The sequence below is a fragment of the Diplotaxodon limnothrissa genome, linkage group LG4 (assembly GCF_057381915.1).
Source record: "Diplotaxodon limnothrissa isolate DT_005_m linkage group LG4, D_limnothrissa_male_GT1.1, whole genome shotgun sequence".
Classification (NCBI taxonomy): Eukaryota; Metazoa; Chordata; class Actinopteri; order Cichliformes; family Cichlidae; genus Diplotaxodon; species Diplotaxodon limnothrissa.
In genome coordinates, this window is record NC_140599.1 from 15,631,658 (window position 1) to 15,655,525 (window position 23,868).

The window sequence follows — 23,868 nt, forward strand, 5'->3', positions numbered from 1 at the left end:
TCTGAGTCAGTCAGGGCCGGCCCCTGACTGACTCAGAGTGATAGATGCTGGACAGAGTCTGCCACCTGGATTTTATTAGGCAGGGCCAAAAATATGCGGCTTAAACATTATTCAAATGTATCTACAAATACAATTTTACATTGATTACCACATCGTTCAGTATTGGTTTAACGCCTAAATATACTGTATGTTTGCTTATGTAATACAATATAATCCAATGATTTAATAATGACATTTCTGTTCAAATTCTCATTTAATGTAAAATTACCACCAGAATAAAATAAAGTCACAATTTTTCAGTTTATTTGTTTTTTCAGGTTAAGATATGCTTTGCTAAGGAGGAGGAGTCAATGCAAAACTGATGTTTTCAGCAGCTTTTTATGGGTTTGAGAGTAAGACTCAGGGACTCAACCTAATATACACACAGCAGGCTGGACAAAGGCAACTGACTCTTAGAATAATGAGAACTTTTTATGCAGTCGTTTTCCTGATTCTGTTCTGTTTCATGACTGGTAAGGACATATATTTCTGGTATACAAATGAGCATGTGAAAAAATATGACTGGACTAATGAGCTGTTAACATTTCTGTAGGTACTGATGGTCAAACACTGACAGAGTCTGAATCAGTGGTTAAAAGGCCTGGAGGCTCCCACAGACTGACCTGTACATAGTCAGGGTTTAGTGGTGATTATAATAATGCTTGGATCAGACAGGCTGCTGGAAAAGGACTGGAGTGGATTGCTGTCATCTGGGGTGACAGTAGTGGCAGCTACTACTCTCAGTCAGTCAGAGGCTGGTTTACCATCTCCAGAGACAACAGCAGAAAGCAGGTGTATCTGCAGATGAACAGCCTGACACCTGAGGATTCAGCTGTTTATTATTGTGCTCGAGAGGCACACTGAGACAAAAGGAAGAAATGCTGTACAAAAACCCATCAAACTACGTCAAACTCTGATTTTAGGTTTTTCCCCCAAATTAAAGAAAAATACATTTAACTCACTCACACTCAAAACTACAATAAACTTGGTTTTGTGAAGCCTTGGTGTTGTACAGTTTTACAATAAATATTTTAAATGTAAATGTTTTCATCTGTCATGTGTGAATTAGGATAATTTTATTTTCCAAAACTACAAACAAATCCAACACTAAATTTGTTTTTTAAATAATGTTTCCCTTTATTTGCACTAAAATTTTTACTATTTATACTAAATGCCACAGTGTGACCTGTTTTCTCTCATAATGTGAACAGCTGACACAGCCAGCCTCTATGATTGTGCAGCCAGGTCAGCATCTGACCATCACCTGTCAGGTCTCTTATTCTCTTGGCCACTGGACAGCTTGGATCAGACAGCCTGCAGGGAAAGGACTGGAGTGGATTGGGATGAAAAGTACTGGGAGTACTTACTACAAAGATTCACTAAGGTGCAAGTTCAGCATTGACTTAGACACTTCAAGCAACACAGTGACTCTAAATGGACAAAATATGGAGCCTGAAGACACTGCTGTTATTGTCCTCCAGAGGCACAAGGCAAAGACCCAATCCTTTCATAACTTGTTAGATCTGTTTTATTATTATTTTATTAATTTTCTTTTATTATGTATTATGAAAAAACCAATTTCAGTCTAATGATACAGTAATCTGTTCCTTTATATTCAATGAAAGAGAAAAAAACTGAATTAAAAAATTTGAAAAATCGGCTATTTTATATAACTACAAACTGTGTTCTGTTACATTGTGCCGTCTGCAGCAGAGACACCCTACAGTAAATGGACAGAATATTCAGCCTGAAAACTGTGTATTACAGGGCCAGCGTCAGAAAAAAAAGCTCTAAGACTGCTAACAAATTCCTGTTTTTTTGTGTCTCTTTATTTATTTTTTTATAAATACTTGGCAATGACTCTATTGTGAGTTTGTAAGTATTGATAAAGCCCTAAAATAAAATGCCAGTACATGAAACTGAATTCAGTTATCAATCATGTTATAAAGTGATTAATTTATGACATAAAATGATTTCATTAAAATAATATTTTAGTTTTGGAGCTTGTATTTATTTATTATTTCGTACATTTTAATCTATAAACCAATAAAATGCAAATTATGCAAAGTACTTATTTATATACAGAAATATAGAACATAACATTTACATGTACAGTAAATGTTATAACATTTTTTTCAAATGAAAAAAAGTGTTTTTTTTCTTTCAGTTTTATTAGCAATTAAATCAAACTTTGTCACGTTGTATGGATTCAACATACAGAGTCGAGCAAGATCATAACCTCTGAAGTTCTCCTCTTCCTCTCATATTGATGTCTGCACTGTAGACTGGGCAGAAACAAATGGCTTCCACAATGTTTAGAAATTATATTTGGCTTGCTTTTCTCATTTTTATTTATTCCAGCCTGCATAAGCCAAAGAGGCAGAGTTCAGGACATGTCAATAACTTGTCACAAGGACAAGTTTAAATTTTTCTTTTAAAATTCAGTTTTTAATGAGCCTCAGAGTTATTTTTTAAGATTGTTTTTGTTTTTCATCTATAAAAAATGTTAAAAACACAGTCTCTATTACTGCTTGAACAATCAGTATATCTCTAATAATGTATCAGCGTCCATCTGTATGCAAAGTAAGCTCCCCCACAGGCTTGATATAATGCTGCAGGTTGCAAAAGAAGAACAGAAGCTCCTGGGAGATCACCTTCAGCACCAACATGTTCTCTGTAGCTCTTCTGCTGCTGCTGGCTGCTGGATCCTGTGAGTCTCACTGAACACAAACACTGACAGCATGAACACTACACACTTTTAATTTAAATGCATTCAACACATTTTCTTCACAGGTGTAAACTGCGAGCAGCTGACACAGTCACCCTCTGTTATACTGCAGCCAGGTCAGCGTCTGACCATCACCTGTCAGGTCTCTTATTCTCTTAGCTGGTGGACAGGCTGGATCAGACAGCCTGCAGGGAAAGGACTGGAGTGGATTGGTGTGAAAAGTACTGGGAGCTCTTACTATAAAGATTCACTAAAGAGCAAGTTCAGCATTGACTTAGACACTTCAAGCAACACAGTGACTCTAAATGGTCAGAACATGCAGCCTGAAGACTCTGCTGTGTATTACTGTGCCAGAGACTCACAGTAACACAAACTGTTAGGAACCCTGAACAAAAACCTGTCAGGGCCTGAACAACTGTAGCATGAAGCCACCAGAGGTGGAGTTCTAAGACCATGAATGAAACTTAACTTCATCTTCTAAGAAACTTCTTCTGCTTGTTGTCTCATAACTGTTAAAATATGATGGGTTTAAATTACGCCTAACGGATCAAGTGCTTTTATTGTCATTTCAACCATGTGCGGTGGTACAGTACACAGTGAAGTGAGACAGTGATCCTTCAAGGCCATGGTGCCACATATAACAGACACGCAGCACATGACTACGTGAAATGCAAGTGTGCAAAAATTGCAAAAAAGAAACAAAAACATGAATAAAATAATTGAAAAACAAAGCTCAGAGACTCATTTTCTTTACTTCTGTAATTCAAGATACAATCAGTTCTCAGATACAATTTGAGATTATAGCACCAACTACTGTATAGTCCAATAACATCACACTACATACAATACTTTCAGCAGTCACTTTATTAGGTACACCTGTTCAACTGTCGTGACGGTCCTGGGTCGGTGACCCAGTGTTTTCTGTTTTGTGTTATTAATCCTTGATTTCATGATGTGTTATTGTTAGTCTGTTGGTTTTGGTTTCTGTCTCAAGTATTCCTAGCTCCTCGGTGCTTTAGTATTTTCCGAGTTCTAGTTCTTAGGGTTTGGTTCTGTGTTCCCTCTGTTCAGTGTTGAGACTGTGTCTCTGTCCCTCTCATATCCTTCCTGTTTTATTTTAATAGTCCTGCTCTGTGTCAGCTTCGGTCCCCCATCTTGTCTGCCTAATTAGTTCTAAAATGCACTTTTAGTTGAAAAGTGCATTTTTGAGGAATCATAAACAGTGACACTGTGTGTGTCATGTCTGAGTGTATTTTATTATGGGACAGCAGTGAAAGAGTTCAGGGGGATTTTGACACTGTTACAAGAACTGTCTGCATTCCCACCACATTATACGATATATAACTGTCACCTCCCTGCTCTCTGAAACAGGGTAATCAACCATTTATTAATGTCAGATAGGCTATTTGTGCATTCAAAATATATCTGTAGCTCAGTATGGTGGAAAAACCTATTATGAGAGGGAATTCCTGGGCCTGGCAAAATTGACAAATAGGTGAGTTTGTGTAATGAAAAATGCCTTAACTGTTTTGACGACTGCATTAAGAGCAGTGAGAATGACATGATGCAGAATATAAGACAGGGAATACATGATTAACCACCACTGTACACGGAGCAGAGACAAATGGCCTTGACAATGAATCATCCTGAATTCGTGGCTGATTTTCTTATCATTTATATTTACTAGGCCGGTAAGGGAAGTGCAGTTGTTTTACTAACATTGTTGTGAAAGTGAAATGATAAGCTTGGAAAACAGTCACTAGTTATTCTTGTTTGACTGCAGGTACTGAGAGCCAAACACTGACTGAGTCTGAATCTGTGATTAAAAGGCCTGGAGAACCACACAGACTGAGCTGTACATACTCAGGGTTTAGCAGCGATATTCATGTTGTTTGGATCAGACAGGCAGCTGGGAAAGGACTGGAATGGATTGTTTTCATCTGGAGCGACAATAGTGGAAGCTTCTATTGTGAGTCAGTCAGAGGCCGGTTTAGCATCTCCAGAGACAACAGCAGAAAGCAGGTGTATCTGCAGATGAACAGCCTGACAACTGAGGATTCAGCTGTTTATTACTGTGCTCGAGAGTCACAGTGACACAAGAGAAAGAAATTTTGCACAAAAGCTAATCACACTAAGTCAAACACTGCTTGATTGCTGCTCAAGTTATAGACAATACATTTAACTCAATTCTCACACTCAGAAATACAGTAAAGCTGGTTTTGTGAAGCCTTTGTGTTGTAAAGTTTTACAATAAATAGTTTTTTGGTGGATGTTTACATTTAAATATTGTTATCTGCCATGTCTGAATTTTTCCAGAAAAATAAATCCAACACTATGTGTTTTTAAATAATATTTCCTTTTAATTGTACTAACATTGTTTCTTACTACTATACTGAATGCCACAGTGTGATCTTTTTCCTCTTATAATCTGTCAGCATCCATCTGTATGCAAATCAAACTTCCTCACAGGCTGATATAAAGTCTGATATCATGCTGTCAGTCACAGAAGAAGATGAGAAGCTCCCGTCAGATCATATTTAGTACCAACATGTTCTCTGTAGCTCTGCTGCTGCTGCTGGCTGCTCGATCCTGTGAGTCTCACTGAACAGAAACACTATGATCACAGCAGACTGATTCTTACTGTTACTACATTAAACATGTTTTCTCCACAGGTGTGAAGTGTGCACAGCTGACACAGCCAGCCTCTGTGATTGTGCAGCCAGGTCAGCGTCTGACCATCACCTGTCAGGTCTCTTATTCTCTGAGTGGCGACTGGACAGCTTGGATCAGACAGCCTGCAGGGAAAGGACTGGAGTGGATTGGGATGAAATACACTGGGGACTCTCGCTATAAAGATTCACTAAAGAGCAAGTTCAGCATTCAGTTAGATACTTCAAGCAAGACAGTTACTCTAAATGGACAGAATATGCAACCTGAAGACACTGCTGTGTATTACTGTGCCAGAGAGTCACAGTAACACAAAGCATCACCAAACCTGAACAAAAACCTCTCAGTGGCTGAGTAGTTGTAGCATGAAGCCACCAGAGGAGGAGCTGTAAGACCACTAAAGAATTGATGGGTGATTTTACTCAAAAAAAATAAATTGGGAAATTCCTTACTGGTCACTTTTTTTTCTTTTTTTTTTGCCTGTCCCGTTTGGCTCTTTTGCCATCAGAATTATTGTCTAAAGGCGAAGAAAGATGCCCAACGGATTACTTGAAGTAACCAAGATGAGTGTTGAAGGCTGTCTTCCATTCATCTTCCTCCCTTATCCTCACCAGATGATAAGCATTGCACAGGTCCAGCTTAGTGAAGACGGAGACTCTCTGAAGCAGTTCAAAGGCAGATGTTAGCAAAGACAGTGGGTACTTGTTTCTCACATTTATCTTATTAAGACCCCGATAGTCAATACAAGGCCTTAAACTCTTATCTTTCTTTTCTACAAAGAAAAACCCAGCCACAAGAGGAGAGGAAGATGTATCTTTCCATTGCCTCACGTTCAGGTTGAGAAATACTGTATAAACGGCTTGTAGGAAGAGTGCCGGGGAGGAGGTCAATACCACAGTCATAAGGTCTGTGAGGGGGCAACAAAGATGCACGGTCTTTACTAAACACCTCCAGGAGATCATGATAGGGCTTTGGAGTTGACGTCACGCCGCAATGCATTGTGGGAGCGCAGCTCCATTTTCGGGGTCTACGAATCAAAACAAACACACTGTGTTGGAACGACGACGACAAGAAACATGCTTATGGGTGGCTGTAGCTCAGGTGGCAGAGCAGGTCAGCCACTAATCAGAAGGTCGGTGGTTCGATCCCAGGCTGCATCCTGGCTGCATGCCAAATATCCTTGGGCAAGATACTAACCCCGTGTTTGCCTACTGGTGGTGGTCAGAGGGCCCGGTGGCACCTGTGTCCGGCAGCCTCGCCTCTGTCAGTGCGCCCCAGGGCAGCTGTGGCTACAATGTAGCTTGCCATCGCCAGTGTGTGAATGTGTGTGTGAATGGGTGAATGACTGAATGTAGTGTAAAGCGCTTTGGGGTCCTATGGACTAGAAAAGTGCTATACAAATGCAGGCCATTTACCATTTACCATTTAAAAGCAGCTCAAAAGAAAACGGACGGTATAGAGACCGATTGCGTCCAGAGGCGAAGCAGCGGTACTTGAAAAAAAATAGAGTGCATCGCAAATCTGGACCCATATGAAATACGGCAGTGGAGTAAAGACCCAGACGACTTACCGCCACTGTCCTACCCCGATATCTTCACGTATCTTGTTTGTGGAGTAAGCGCTTACACAGCGAACCAGTTTCGTAATTACAAGTCACTGGAGGCGCACATCCAATTTACAAATGGCTGGGTGCAAGATTTGGCTATTTTCAAGCCGCCAAACTCTGAGTACGTCGTCAAAGTAAGTCAGCTGGAGTGCATCGAGTGAAATAGCCATTTTCCACCCCCCACCATAATTAATGTTACACATTTATCATTGAACTGCTAAAATATCGTTATCATATTATATGCCCATAATTGTAAAGTACATGCAAATTAACACATTGATAATCGGGTAAATTATTAACGCCAATTTGTGTCCTTCCTGTCTCATTTCATTTATTGTCTTTACATCAACCAATCAAGTCACTCCATTCTATGTTTGATCGCAATTTCTATAACTTCCGAGACCACCAACGATAATATTATTCAGCTATAAAGTGTGATGTGAACATATTTAGAACTTACTGGAATGAAAATGTCTTGAGCACACCAACTGATATCTGGAGACGTAACAGAACTTGATATCAGCTCGTCTCACGGCTTCTATCCAGGCTAGACGCCTTCGTTTGGTAATATCCGATACATGAGCTCCTTCATGTTGCTTCCAGGTTGGGAAAGCATAAAAAGACAATCGAAACTTATTCCCGTGCCGGTCGTAAGATCGAACATTGCAGCCGACCACACAGCAAGTACGAACCATGGCTATGCTTTCGCTCCTTACTTAGACCCCCAAAATGGCAGATCGGGCCAAAATCCTTTCCACGCCCACCCCCGTGACATCACGCTCCAAAGCCCTATAGATGGGAGGGGCGGAGGAGAGATCAGGAGAATCAGGGGCAGAGCCTGGATCTGAAGAACTTATAGGCGATATAGCGACCTTTAAGCAGGTCATGTGAAACCCCTCCCCCCACCCCGAAACCTTAGCTGTCTTCCAATCTAGTGTGGGATTGTGTTGTTGCAACCAAGGAAATCCTAATACCAATGGCGTGAGCGGAGCTTTAAACACAAACAAGTGCAGGGTCTTGGAATGATTGCCGGAGAGTGTTAAAGAAATAGGCTCAGTGATATGGGTGACGTCAGGGAGGCGTTGCCCATTGAGTGCCGTAACTTTAAGTCTGTGAGGAAGGAGCTCAGTTGGAAGGTTTAATCGGCGGGCTAAAGCTGCATCAATAAAACTTTGCTCTGCTCCGGAGTCAATTAAGGCACGGAGCGCGTGAGAAGTCGAACACACAGTGATTTTTGCGGGGATTAAAAGGTGTGAGGGAGAATCTCTACAAGAAAGTTTGCCCACCTGTACTCCCCTCTCTACTGGCGGGCAGAGAGAGTTGAGTTAAAAAGCCTGTACACTTTTCCAATCCACCAGAAAAAGGCTCGGGGGTTGGGAACGGTTGTGCAGGAAGCGCCGGTGGTGCTGGTTGTGAAAGATTTGCAAAAGAGAAGATTGCGGGATGTACTTAGCAACGTTGTGCCCTGGGCCAGTGCCGGAGTGAGAGCTGCCAGCTGTTGGTTGATATGCTGCAACATTTGCTCGTGCTGTACCAGCATGACTTCAGGCGAAACGGCAGGCTGATCTGGCTGTGGCATGAATTCCAAGTCCGCTGAGTCCATACTGGCTGGATCGTTCTGTTACGGTCACCGGGGGGACTCAAACGCAGGACTCCTTGCTTAAAGGAAGAACAGAGGGTTTTTATTTACAAACACCAGGTGAAATGTGTAACAGTGACTCAGTGCTATATACAAGCGTGCGGGGATCAAGCCTCCAGGGAATCCACGGGGAAAAGCAGGGGAACACTCTCACTCCTCTTCAGTCTCTCTTGGCATCTCACCAGTCATTTACTCCTCTCTCGCACCAGAAACTCCGTAGGGAACAAGGGCAGGTCCAGAGGTCTGTACACAGGGAAACAAAAGTGTTAGCACAAAAAGCTGAAACGCGGGAACTAGACTGTAGTGTCTAAGCCAGGATTTCACTGACACAGGTCAAGCAATGATCCAGCGAAGAGCAGTCTCGCTTCTTCCCTTTAGTAGAGGCCAGTTAATGAGACGCAGGTGTTGATCATCTCCCAGGTATGTAGGCCAAAGGTGGGAGCCCACAATGAACTCCGCCCAGGCAACAGAGGGAGAGAGGGAGAAAGGGAGAAAGAGAGGGAGAGGAGGAAAAAAAAAGAACACAAAGCAAAACTTCTCAGGCAGATCTGTCGGACCGTGACACTTTTATACTCAGCTCTCTCTTCACCACAACAGACTGGTGCAGCGTCCGCTTCACTGCGGCCGCTGCACCAATCTGTCTGTCGATCTCCGGCTCCCTTCTCCCATCACTCATGAACAAGACCCCGAGATACTTAAACTCCTCCACTTGGGGCAGGAACTCATTCCTGAATCAGAGTGGGCACTCCACCCTAAGCTGTTTAAGTTCCTTAAACAGCTGTACAAAATCCAGTAGTCTTTATCCTGTCTACATGTATCTGATAATCAGTTGTATATTTTAGTTTTTCTCATTTTCTGAATTTTTGTACAAAATAATACACAATAAATTATTTGTCCCAATTTTTAGTCAGTGTAAAAATGACATATTTAAAAACATTCAACATTGTAGATTGTTGTTGCGTGAGTTATCTACTGAGGGATGTATTTGTGTTACATCGTCTCCTTTTATAACCTGTAGAGTGACAAATTTCCAAAGACAAGAAGAGAGAGCAGCTAAATTGGGTCTTAATGGTACTGCAAACTGTGTAACTCAAAAAACTTTCAGGCAGTGTTTTAAAACTCACACATGATTCAGAAAAATAAACTGCATGTGGCATAAACGCTAATCACACTTGGCAATCTTTCTTCTGTAAAAAACTTCACATCAGATTTACAGAATAATTTATCAGAGCAGATATTAGATCAGATACTGACAGTGGCTGCTAGAATTACACTAAGAAAAGAGCAACAGTGAATAATTCATATGCTTTACACACCTGCTTAAAATATAGTAAACAAAAAAAAAGCATTAAAAGTTCTTATTATTAGATAAATACAGGCCAATCCACATCCACAGCGCTGGGATCAGCAGCTTATGTGATACCAAAAATGCAAAATGTTAGCTTTTAAAACTGGTTGCATTTTAGTCTATTATAGCAAGATTTGAGAACTAAAATATTTGGAAAATTGATAAGAAAATATGGATGTGGTGCACATGCAAACTGATATGAGAAATTTAAATCTGCACTTTGTTTCTCTTACTGGCATAACCACACCTCACACCTGCTGTTTGTGATGCTCCGTTGCTCTTTGCATTCTTTCACTTCTGTGTTTTGGTACTTTTTTGAGACCTGGTTGTTACTCAATGCTTCCGCTTGCTGCTTGCCCTGATCACTCTGCCTTATCATGCATAACAACTGTGCAACAGACTTCCTGCCCTATTTTCGCCTTGCTGAACAACACTAAACAATGTAAAAGTACAACTCTAACATAACTTAATAACAACTGAAAGAGTTCTGCATTTACCAGAATCTGAAGGTATGTATAACTTAGATAAGATTAATGTTTTTCCTTGTTGTGTTCACACATGATATTTATAATGAGTTATGTAAATCAAACTAATCTCTTCTTTATTTCAGTGCCATGGATTGTGTCGCCAAACATCACATTGTACCCAGTCTCGGACTGGGAATTTGGAATCTCACCAGTAAGGCTCATCTGCTAAATGGCTTTTTTCCAGACAAACTGGGTTTGGAGTGGTTTTGGGACAAATCACCACTGAGTCAAAACAAGAAGCCAAGCAGAACGAAGCTACAAAGTGAAGGGACAGAGCAGAAAACCTTCAGCCTGAGCAGCAAACTCTCAGTGTGGGGACAAGGATCAACTTTTACCTGCAAAGCTAATCACAATTATACTGAATATAAGAAGACAATAAGCATTTGTCACAGTGAGTATGTACAGCTACTGTCTCAAAGCCCATATTCAACATGCACATTTGCAGGAATATGTAAAGCAAATTAAAAACAGTCTTAAGATAAAGTTTATTAATTAGCATGTTTTTCTTTAATTCCACAGAAATTCACCTTTCATTCATGTGGAGATTCCCAAGTTTAAGACTTTAGCGTCAGACTCTAATGTGCAAGGAACATGTTGGGTCCACACTAATTTTGATGCCATGATTTCCTGGCTGATTAATGGAGCGCCACAAACAGCTAATAAGAGTAAAACACAACTCTTATTATAAGTTAAAAAAAAATTTGAGTTGGTGGAAGAAAGTAAAGCATTTAACATGCAGAGGAGAGTAAACGTGTGTCACATCTGCTGAGAAGACTATAAATATTGCAGGTAAAATGATATTAAGATCACAGGAAATTCAGGCATCTTATGACCAAAGAGGACCTAATTAATATTTTTGCTTTTTTTTTAAAATTATCCTCCAGTTCAAACTCCATAGAAATCAGGATCTTGCCCAGATCTGCTGAAGGGAAAAACTGTCCTCATGTGACCTCTACATCACCTTACAAGTCAATGGTGATTAAAGTTAAAAAAAAAAGAAAAAAAAAAGATTTTCCTGAAGGCTGAAGGCGCTGGCCTCCTTTTAATCAGCAGTCAATTCACAGTCCCTCAGACGTACTGGAAGAAAGACAGAAACTTTACCTGCAAAGTCAATAAGTTTATAGTCAAACTCTACCAGCTATATTTTTGGTAACAAGCTACTCTTGCTTCCCTTTTAGGCAGCTGATTTAACTTTGTTGATTTATACTTTAATAGTTTCTGTTAAATAGATTAATTGATGCCCTGATTTGTCTCACTTTAGTGCAGCTTCTTCTGGTCCAAAGTACTAAAAATCAAGAATGTGGGATACTGTTTGTCCACGATTTGCACAGCCCAGCGCGCGCTCCCGACCAGTGTTGGTCAAGTTACTTGAAAAAAGTAATCAGTAACTAATTACTGATTACTTCCCCCAAAAAGTAATCCCGTTACTTTACTGATTACTTATTTTCAAAAGTAATTAATTACTTAGTTACTTAGTTACTTTTTAAAAACACGATTTACAACCTGAAGAGGTGATAAAGCGATAGATCTGTCAGCCCAATTCTACTTTTTCTGCATAATCCATCATACAAAATGTAATCAAATGGAAAAGTCTCTTTTTTTTTAAACTTATTTTATCAGTTTTAATCTTTTAACTTTATGCATCAAGCAAAAATTTAATTATATGCAACATTCTCTGACTTGAATAAATTAGTTTAACATTGAAACCTATTTTCTACACATTCCAGCACATAAAATAAAATATTTTTTGTGTTTACACTCACTCTTTCAAATAGATGCAAGTAAAACACAGCAGAAAATAAATAAAGTCAAAGACTCAGCGGTCCTGTTGCTCTATTTTCACCTGTAAAGCAGGAGTAGGGTAGGCGGAGGGTTACCCTGGTGCAGGTGTGCCGCGGTCAGTTGAAGAATCCGCGAGTTTCTCTGTGAGTTTCCCATTATGTCGTAGTGCACTTGGTGCTTGCTTGGAAGTTTAGGGGTTTTTTTCGCTGTAAAAAGAAGTTTTCTTCCCACGCACGTGGATGCTAATGTTTTTGTCACTTTTTATGGAATCAAACTTAAAGTAAGGTCAGTACTTCCACGCTTTAAACGCTGCACGCTCATACTCTCTCCCACACGCCATATATTATCCATTGTTGATCTGCATACAGCTGTTGTCACTAACGGCGCACTCGCTTACGTCACTGTCGTGAGACATTCTCGCAAAAAATCACGGTTTTAGTAACGCAGTAACGCAGCGTTCCTACGGGAAAGTAACGGTAATCTAATTACCGTTTTTGAATAGTAATCCCTTACTTTACTCGTTACTTGAAAAAAGTAATCAGATTACAGTAACGCGTTACAAGTAACACGTTACTGTAATCTGATTACTTTTTTACAAGTACAAGTTACAAGTACAAGTTACAAGTAACGCGTTACTGCCCATCTCTGCTCCCGACACAGGGAAAACCAATTCTGCAGGGGAGACCTACCTTGGCACTTGTGCAGGTGAAACCAAAGGGAAGATATGCTTCACCCTCATTGTTTTTTTTTTTTTATCATCACCACCTTATATGGTATAATAGTTGCATTGATTAAGATAAGTGCCTGTCATTTGATTGTTTAAAAGTAAGATTCCAGTCCAATTTTTAAATTATACTGGCCATTTTTACTATAATAATAATAATAATAATAATAATAATAATAATAATAAACACCATGTTTATCCTTCAGAAAATTGCTTCGTGCTCCAAGATATTGTAATTCTCAGATTTTCCACAAGAGTGAGACAAAGCTCCATGTGCAGAAGCAGCAATATAGTTTCCACCTCTAAGTAAAAAAAAACTACTCATGTAGTGATTTCAAGATGCCGATAAATGTGTTGGTATGCCAGCGGTGTTATGAAGAGGTGCAGTCATTTGAAAGCACAAAGACTGTTGTTGTAACTCTTCTTCTTTGCAAACACATGTAGTGTCCTTGTAAATCTGTACACTCCCTGTCTTTGAATGAATTGCATTTGTGTACTTTGGGGGTTTAGAGGAATTCACAACTGGCAGGGAGAGCACTAAACACACTAAAGCTTACTATTGGCAACCTCTGAAGTGATCTGTTGTGCATTCAGACTATCCCATATTTTCACGTTAACAAAAACACATTTATTAACATCGGAAATATCAGTATTTAATACACTACCAGGACACACCTTCTCATTTAATGCTTTTTCTTTATTTTCATGACTATTCACATTGTAGATTCTCACTGAAGGCATCATAACTATGAATGAACACATATGAATGACCTGACGTCCTGCCTCGTCCTTGCCGTAGCATTTGTGCTGTACCTCATCGATTGCTTTTTTGCTTCCCCCTGAGTTCCTGTGCTGCTCACTATTTCACCATGTACCAGGACACACTGATTGATGGTGAGTTAATGATACTTAACATTTTATCTGTCTCACTCGTTCCTCTCTGTTATCATCTCATCAAATGTTACAGGTCAGAGTATGGAGTCCATTCCTTCCAGTCAGAGAAAAGGCCTGGGGAGACTCTCAGTTTCTCCTGTAGAGGATCAGGCTTCAGTTTTCATTGCTGTGTTATCTGGTCTTATCTGATCTGGGACAGAGAACCTGCAGGAAAACCACTGGAATTGATTGTGAGCATCTTTTTCAACTTCCAGCAGAAATAGTTATGCAAGCAGCTTGAGAGGACGTATAGAAATCAGCAGAGATGATAGCAACAGCATGGTGTATTTGATTTGGTTTGATTCCAATTTGAGGCCAGAGGATTCTGCTATTTATTACTGTGCTAAAGAGAAACACAGTGGTTAAAGCAGCTGAAGAGGCTTTACAAAAACATCCTGCCATCTACTTTTAGAAGATCCCAAAGGAAGCTGTTGTTCCTCAAAAACAGGGACACCGGCTGATGAGATAATTGTAAGAAATTTCTTTAATAAAAGAGATGATAATGGTAATAAGAAACATTATTTAGAAAAAAAGCAAATATTGAAAATAATGGACATGGATTAAAAAAAAAAAGATTGCCACCTATCAGACGTTTATTAAAAGTTTTAAATAAAAATATTTTTAATAACAACAGAAGCTCCCATGCTATCACCTTGAGTGCCAACCTGTTGTCTGTAGCTCTGCTGCTGCTGGATCCTGTGACTCTCACTGAAGTCGAGACACTAACAGCAAGATCACAGCACATTAAGTGTTACTGTTATTACAGTGATATTCAATGTTTTTTCAAAAACATTTAAATGTGAAAAGTTGCCACAGCTTGCCTCTTCAAATGTGCAACTCACTGAATACTGAAAACAACATTTACTGAAAAAAAAGGGAACTTTTTTGGCACGGGTCTAACTGTATATCTTTGTGAATTTAGAATAAGATTTGAAATGTCAGTTTTATCTTTTATTTCCTGTTTATGTTTATTTTCTGTTTATTTTTTGAATACAAGAAATCAATTAAAGAATGTCTGAACTGATTTGACAAAACCACTTTTTTTTTACAATTCTTTATATCTCTTCAGATCTCTTATAATCTGTCAGCATGCATCTATATGCAAAGCAAACCTCCTGACAGTCGACTATAAAGACTTGAAATCATGCCACCCGTTAAAACAGAAGAAGAAAGGTTCCCATCAGATTATCTTGAGTACCAAAATGTTCTCTGTGGCTCTGCTGCTCCTGCTGGCTGCTGGATCCTGTGAGTCTCACTGATAAAAAATCACTGACAGAATGATCACAGCATACTGACTGTTACTGTTAAATAAAACATGTTTTCTCCACAGGTGTGAAGTGTGAACAGCTGACACAGCCAGAGTTTGTGACTGTGCAGCCAGGTCAGCATCTGACCATCACCTGTCAGGTCTCTTATTCTCTAAGCAGCTGGAGGACAGCTTGGATCAGACAGCCTGCAGGGAAAGGACTGGAGTGGATTGGAGGTGCACATTATGGACACAACACACATTACAAAGATTCACTAAAGAACAAGTTCACCATCAACTTAGACACTTCAAGCAAGACAGTGACTCTAAATGGACAGAATATGCAGCCTGGAGACACTGCTGTGTATTACTGTGCCAGAGGGTCACAGTAATACAAAACATCAGTGGAGCTGAACACAAACCCCTCAGAGCTTCAACATGTGTAACATCCTCCACCAGTACAGGAGCCCCCAGACTACAGAACACTGTTATCTGCTGCATGTCTCTGTTTAGCACTGGAGATTGCCATGATAATATATATTTTTTGAAGTTATAGTTATGAATAAAGTTTTACATTTTCAACCTTAGTAACTTGCTCAATTTGACATTTTTTTCTGTAATTAAGTGACAATAATATATTTTGATACTCATTTATATGATAAGTTTTTCCAGCTAAACCTTTGTGTAAAACCACCTGTAATGAAGGTTAGAATTTGTTGGTTTTCATTATTTGCAAAACTAAAATAATACAAATATGTAATGATCACTAAGCAGGCAGGACTCATGCTAAAGTTCACTGAATTTATTTAAAGTGAATTAAAATACAAACTAAAGCTTGGCCCTAATGAAGGTCCCAGTAGGACAGGGCTGACTTTTCCACAAATCCACACTGATACAGATTCTCTCATAAAAACACCAAATAGCTCTCCTCTCCTTAGCAGAAATTTTGAGGAGGACAAAGGTCTAGGAGCCAAGTTTTGCTAACCGATGCAATGCAATGATCCAGCAAAGACTGATGATCTGACGTTACATCAAGTAGTGGCTGCAGAGAAGTACATGAGGAACAGGTGTGTGCACGGATAACCTGAGATGTGTCCCACCTCCACACAAAAGCAGCACAAAGGATAGAAAGAGAGAAAATAGAGCGAACTGAGGACAAAGCAATATTCATGAAATATGCACATTATCTAAGTCATCACAGGGGTACATGTGAGAAGCCTACTGTTTATTGTTTAAGATAAGATAAGATAAAATAAGACTTTATTTATCCCACAACGGGGAAATTTTTGCGTCACCTCAGCTCAGGTACAGATATCAGATGGAAATACAAAAATACAAATACGTACACTCAATGAAAAAAAGTAAGATAATACACTATATACAATGGTAGCATACACAGTATGTGATTATGGATATAGTTGGAAATATGGAAGACATAAACTATATAGCTTGATATAGCTATTGTACCACTACTATTCCTATTTATAGACATGTACACACACACATGTATACACTAAATAGACATATGTATACATATACATACATATATACCTGCACATGTCCATACACATAGAAGGTCCATTATGCATGAAGTGGTGACCGTGGATGTTCACAGTGTCCAGTGACTTATGACATTGTGATTGAGGAGTTATAGAGTCTAACTGCTGTTGGGATGAATGATCTGCGAAAGCGCTCCTTCCTGCAGCGAGGGTGTTTCAGTCTCTGACTAAAGGAGCTGCTCAGCCCACTCACATACTCATGCAGTGGGTGATGTGGGTTGTTCATGATGGATGTCAGCTTTACTAACATCCTCCCCTCACCAAAGTTTAGTCAAAGTTTTACAAATAAAAACATGTTTTTAATTTAATTTAAAAAAAAACTATAAAATATACAGTAAAATTATATCTGTCACTTCCCATATATTTGTCCTCCCATTGATATCCTGATATTAATCTTCAGGCTTTGCAGTTTGCATGTTTTCTCTGTTTCAATCATCAGAAAAGATGCAAAAGTTAATGACCCTGTGTTTCTGGCTGCCTGGAAATTAGGTTGGGCCATCTGGCTTTTTAAAAGAAATCTTAAGGGCACTTCAGATACAATGTGACGACAGCACTGTTGTGCCCAGAAACCCATTATGTCCAGTGGCTTGCTCCTCATCATTCTACTTATCCTAGTAGAAAAAAGGAATGACAGGGACCGGCTGAAGATCATAGCAGAAAAAACCCCAAAATAAATTATGTACTACATGCTGAACAGGGCAGCTAGTGCAACAAACATTTCAGGTCATTTACTCAAACTAGCAGTCTGGGCAGCACGCTCTACTTTTTATATAAAGCTATTATAACATATCATTCTATTCATCTGTTAGTAGCTAAAAATATTTACTAAGTTCTTTATATACGGCTGAGTTTACTTTGTAGGAGGAGTCTATGTAAAACTGATACCTTCAGTAGATTTATATATCTTGGTTCTCAATCTACCAGAGACACTGCAGACTAGACAAAGACATTTGACCTTAACAATGATCAGAAAAGTTTATTTTGCTATTTTACTGATTTTGTTTTTTTTCTTGACTGGTAAGGACGTTTTTACATTTTTTGTTCAAATTAATTGTTATGAAGTAAACTTTTTGGAATAATAAGCCATTAACATTTCTGTAGGTTCTGAGGGTCAAACACTGACTGAGTCTGAATCAGTGATTAAAAGGCCTGGAGACTCCCACAGACTGACCTGTACATACTCAGGGTTCAGTGGTGATTATAGTAATGCTTGGATCAGACAGGCTGCTGGAAAAGGACTGGAGTGGATTGCTTGGATCAGCAGTGGCAGCAGCAGCTGGTACTCTCAGTCATTCAGAGGCCGCTTTACCATCTCCAGAGACAACAGCAGAAAGCAGGTGTATCTGCAGATGAACAGCTTGACGATTGAAGATTCAGCTGTTTATTATTGTACTCGAGAGTCACAGTGACACAAGAGGAAGAAATGCTCTACAAAAAGTCAGCCCATCAAAAGATGGAACAATTTGTTGCCAGCTGTTTTTCCCCTTAAAGTTACAGAAATTACAGTTAAGTTATCGAAAGATGTAATAACACTGCCTCAATGGGAAATGCTTTTATGATGTCTTGTCTTAATTTAATTTTTTATCAATTAAAAAAAAACAAAGACAAAGACATATTAAAATCTAAATTTCTGTTTTAAATAATTGTCTTTTAATTATGCCCAAACCAATACTACAGTACAACCACAAGGCCATTCATTCTCTCTTATAATCGGTCATTGTCCTTCTGTACAGAAAGCAAAGCTCCTCACACACTGATATAAAGATTAATATCAGCCTGGTGCAGGAGAAAATGAGAAGTTTTGGGTTATCACCCTCAGTACAAGTTCTCTGTAGCTCTGATGGCACTGTTGGATCCAAAGAGTCTCACTGAGGCAATGACAGTATGATAAAAATACATGGTTTTATTGTATTGTTTTATTATATTAGGGATCCTGCAGGGACAGAACTGGATTGATAATACAAATTATACTGCACAAGGACAAGTTGACTATCATCTTAGACACTTAAACCAGGACGTGTATTACTGTGCCAGAGAGTCACAGTAATACAAACCATCAGTATAGCTGAATGAAAAATCCCTCAGAGCCTCAACACTGGTAAGTGTTAATAACTCAATAGGTCAGTCATGACAAAACAAGAAAATGTCCATAACTAGGTCACAATAATTTATGACAATGACAAAAAATAATTCAATGTCACATCCCTAATCAAATTCCCACTCCCTCACTGTGATATCCTGATACAAATCTTCATGCAGTTTATAGCAGCACAAAACATCCAAACTCCACTTGTTGTTTGCAGGTTAATCCATATTTCTATTTCATCCTGTCCCTTGTAATCTGTATTAAAAATGAGCTTCCTCACAGACACATATAAGAACTTGACATGGTGAATTTTGTTGAACCAGAACAAGAGAAGCTTCCAGAAGATCACTTTCAGCACCAACATGTTCTCTGTAGCTCTGCTGCTGGATCCTGTGAGTCTCACTGAAAAGAACCACTGACATCATGGATGCTACGCACTGTTACTTTATGTACAATTAACTACAGTGTGAACAGTTGACACAGCCAGCCTCTGTGACTCTGCAGCCAGGTCAGCGTCTGACCATCACCTGTCAGGTCTCTTATTTGCTGAGCTACCACACAGCTTGGATAAAAAAAAAAAAAAAACCCTGCAGGGACAGGACTGGATATTCTGCAGACTGCAGATTCATACTACAAAGATCCACTGAAGAATAATTTCAGTATCGAATTTAAAAACTTCAAACAAGAAAGTGACTTGAAAATTAACCAGATTTGCAGACTGAAGTCACTGGTGTGTATTACCATAGCGCCAGAGAGACACAGCCCATCAGCTTAACAAACCCCCTCAGTTGTAGCATCAAACTACCAGAGGAGGAGCCCTCAGATCATGAATGAATTCAAGATTATTTTTCTCTGGAAGTCAGTTTGTTGATAAATTCTCCAAGGTGAGTCTGTAAGCACATCTTATAATAATAATGATAATGACGATAAAATGTCACAAAATTAAAATAATTTCAATGAGAAATTTAAATATAGTGAGATTAAATGATGCTTGTTGATTTGAGGTTTTGTTTGAAATCTCACCATCTTCACTTTTTCAAAGAATTTGTCTCTTTTGAAAGACAGATAACTTGTTTTTAGGTTGAGATAGAAATTATTTAATGAATTAATATAATATATCTGTAAAGAGAAATCATCATCATCCACAGACCTCCAAAAACCTGTGCAGATACTCAAAATGCAGACCAAAGTTTTTCATGAAATACTTCATCATCCTTTTTTTTTTGCTTCCACAGAAATCATTAAAATATCTATAATATTAATTACAAAACTGGAGCACTGCAGTTAATGTTCCCATGACTCTTCATTTATGTGTTATCCAATATTTTTATTACTCATATGATCATGTTTGTGTTTTATAAGTATTAATCAATAATCGTCATTAATCTTCACCTTGACCTGTTCTATTGATATAATCAGTGGCTGACTTTAAAACAGATTTATATATTACATATCCTAACTACATGGCTAATTGTGACTGGTCTTAAAAATTGTGAGGTGAATGCAAAACCACAATATTTTTGCATGCTGCTCCTCCTCTATAAATCTGACTTCAGAGAAGATGACAGGAAGCTAAGGACACACAGTTTGACAGTATGGACTACAGCACCGGTCCCCAACCTTTTTTGCGCCACGGACCGGTTTATGTCCGACAATATTTTCACGGACCGGCCTTTAAGGTGTCGCGGATAAATACAACAAAATAAAACTAGCACCGGTACCGAAAAAAAGAAGATTTATTCATAACACACGTGAAAAGAACCAGGAAAACCGAGTTAACGATAAAAATGATAACAAAATAACGCTAAAAACCGATAAAAACCCTGAAAACCATGCATTTCACACCCGAGCCTCAACTCTCGCGGCCCGGAACCAAACAACTGGGGGTTGGGGACCGCTGGACTACAGGACAGGACTGCTGCTGTTAACTATCTGCTGGGCAGGTGAAAATACTCATAGACCTGATATTACACAACATTTGTTTCTCTCAACAAACTATTTAACTCAGTGTGATTTGGTGCTGTTGACAGGTGTTGTTGGTCAGACTCTGATTGAGTCTAAACCAGTCATTAAAAGGCCTGGTGAATCCCACAGACTGACCTGTACAGGCTCTGGATTCACATTCAGCAGCTACCCTATGAACTGGGTCAGACAGGCTCCTGGAAAAGGCCAGGAGTGGATCGCTTTTGTACACACAAGCAGTTCTCATTTCTATTACTCCCAGTCAGTCCAGGGTCGATTTACTATTTCCAGAGATGACTCCAGCAGTAAAGTCTATCTACAGATGAACAATCTGAAGACTGAGGACACAGCAGTTTATTACTGTGCCCGACAGACACAGTGAGAAACAATAACAGGAGAGTCATACAAAAACTACTTCCTCTATTTACCAATAACGTGGAATACTGAATTTTATCAAAAAAGGTGGCATTTTCTTTAGAAATGCGAGATGAAATTTTCCTCAATGTACTCTGATGCTAAGTGGTAATACACATGTCGCATACAATGCTATTCTGTATTAAACAACATTTTCAGAATCAAAAAGTTATTAATGAGCAGCTATGGCAAAACTCTAACTGTGTATCTTCATGAATGTGCAAAGAGTTTTGAAATTTTCCAGTTAAAAATAAAGTAAAATACTGTCCACTTCTGTTTTGCAGTATTTATATATTAAATAAATATTTTTTTAAAACTTTATTTAAAGTCAAATTGATATAAAATTCAGGGAAAGCACAAAAATTTAAATTTTTTAGATTGAATTGCAAAATGTTTCAAGGGGAGTGTTTTTTTGTTCTTCTAATCCAGGGGTGTCAAACTCAAATACACAGTGGGCCAAAATTCAAAACTGGAACAAAGTCGCGGGCTAACATTAATATTTATTGAAAAAAAAAAATCTTCCTCCAGATACAAGAATGAATCTTTTCTTATGGACTCAAATACGTTTTGCTGGAAAACTGAATATGGAACAAGCAAAGCTTAATACTAAACAATATATATATTAGCTGTATAATACCGGTAGGCCAGCTCTAATAGTAATTTGGTATGGCTTCGCGGGCCAAATGTAATTAGGCTGCGGGCCAAATTTGGCCCGCGGGCCAGAGTTTGACACCTATGTTCTAATCCATTGCAGGTTTATAGAAACCTGGCCTGTATTAATACACCAAGACAATGAAACACTCTTGATATATAAAACATTTTCTAGAAACATTTTTTAGAAAGATAAACTGAAATTAAAGGACAAAAAACATTGCATTAGATAAAATGTATTTCATATGAGGAAGCTGCAGATTAATTTACATTTTTAAGTTATTTTATATAAAACAAGATGTTAAAATAGATCCACTTCTTAGAAAACATCTCATTTGATTAATTGCACATTCAGGATTACCATTTTTAACAATAATTCATTTGAAGTTGTGTGTGTGGCTTTCTGATAAATAGGTCCCTCCCTGGCAATGTGATAGTGACACAGTTTGTTGCTGAGAAAAGCAAGTTATAGCCAGGCCATCTGGTGTGCACTTATGCCTGTGGTGTGCTATCAAATACTGTACATTTGTGTGTTCAATAGAAATAAAGAATAATAAAGCAAATCATTGAAAAAAATGACAAAGTGCATGAAGAGCACATTGGAAAGCACTACTAGCTGTATAAAACACAATGGTATGAAAATTGTGTATGAATGATTGTCTTGAAAAAATGGTCAGTTTTATATTTGAAAATTAGAATTTGCTTTAAAATTACAAACAATATATATAAAACTCACAGAAAACTGGCAAAGTGTACATGTTCAATTTTTAAATTTTTTTACTTTGTCAAACAGGAGTATTTTTTCCAGGGAGGAGGAGTCAATGCAAAACTCATATATTAACTAACTTTATAAGTGTTCAAGCCTAAGTCAGGGACCCAACCTCATATAGACACACCAGACTGGGCAAAGACAACTGACTTTAACAATGACCAAACCTGTTCATTTAGTTATTTTCCTGATTCTGTTTTGTTTCTTGGCTGGTAAGGACATATAAGGACATACATTTTGCTGAGCAAATTATATGATATTAAGAAATGTGAAAACTAATGAGTTGTTGACATTTGTGTAGGTACTGAGGGTCAAACACTGACAGAGTCTGAACCAGTGGTTAAAAGGCCTGGACAATCCCACAGACTGACCTGTACATACTCAGGGTTCAGTGGTGATGACAGTTATGCTTGGATCAGACAGGCTGCTGGAAAAAGACTGGAATGGATTGCTTTTATCAACCCTAGCAGTGACACTGCCCACTCTCAGTCATTGAGAGGCCGCTTTACCATCTCCAGAGACAACAGCAGAAAGCAGGTGTATCTGCAGATGAACAGCTTGACAACTGGGGACTCTGCTGTTTATTATTGTGCTAGATACGCAGTGACACAAGAGGAAGAAACTCTGTACAAAAACTCAGCACATCACAAAAGGAACAATTTACTTTATGCTGTTCACAATGACAGTAATGAACTGCAGTTCAACATCATTAACACAAGAAGAAACAACAAAGGCACAAGGATCTGCAAAATATTTAACAGTATCAATTGGGATTAGTAATCAGTTTAATAATCTATTTCAAATATTTACTGAAATTACAGTCTTATTTAGTTTTCAGTCCACATGTTCTAATCTTTAATAGTATCTTTTTTAATGATATTTCTGAATTACGCCAAAATACAACAGAGAAAAGAGTATGTTGTTTTTCAGACTCTCCAACTTTAAACCAGAGGACTATTCTGTGCACAGTATTACTATGTCTGATACACACATTTGTAAGAGGAAATGTTGAAGATATACAAAAACTCAATCAGTTCCTTTGTTGTTTAAAAAGTACGGCTCTAAATATGAATGTACAAATGCAAACTAAGAGGGAGCAGCTGGTGTTGTGGTTTGTGGTCTTCTGTTCCTTATTGTCAATACAATGTTATTTTCTTTAATATGCATACAGGTACACACAACAACAGC

General features: G+C 38.6%; 2 pseudogenes; both read left to right on the forward strand.

The window, feature by feature from the left end:
* The first annotated feature begins 5,279 nt into the window (after positions 1 to 5,279).
* Positions 5,280 to 5,744, forward strand: LOC146633509 (Ig heavy chain V region 5A pseudogene; annotated as a pseudogene).
* A 223-nt stretch (positions 5,745 to 5,967) lies between these two features.
* LOC146633510 (uncharacterized) overlaps positions 5,968 to 23,868 on the forward strand; it is an 82,440-nt pseudogene continuing 64,539 nt past the window's right edge.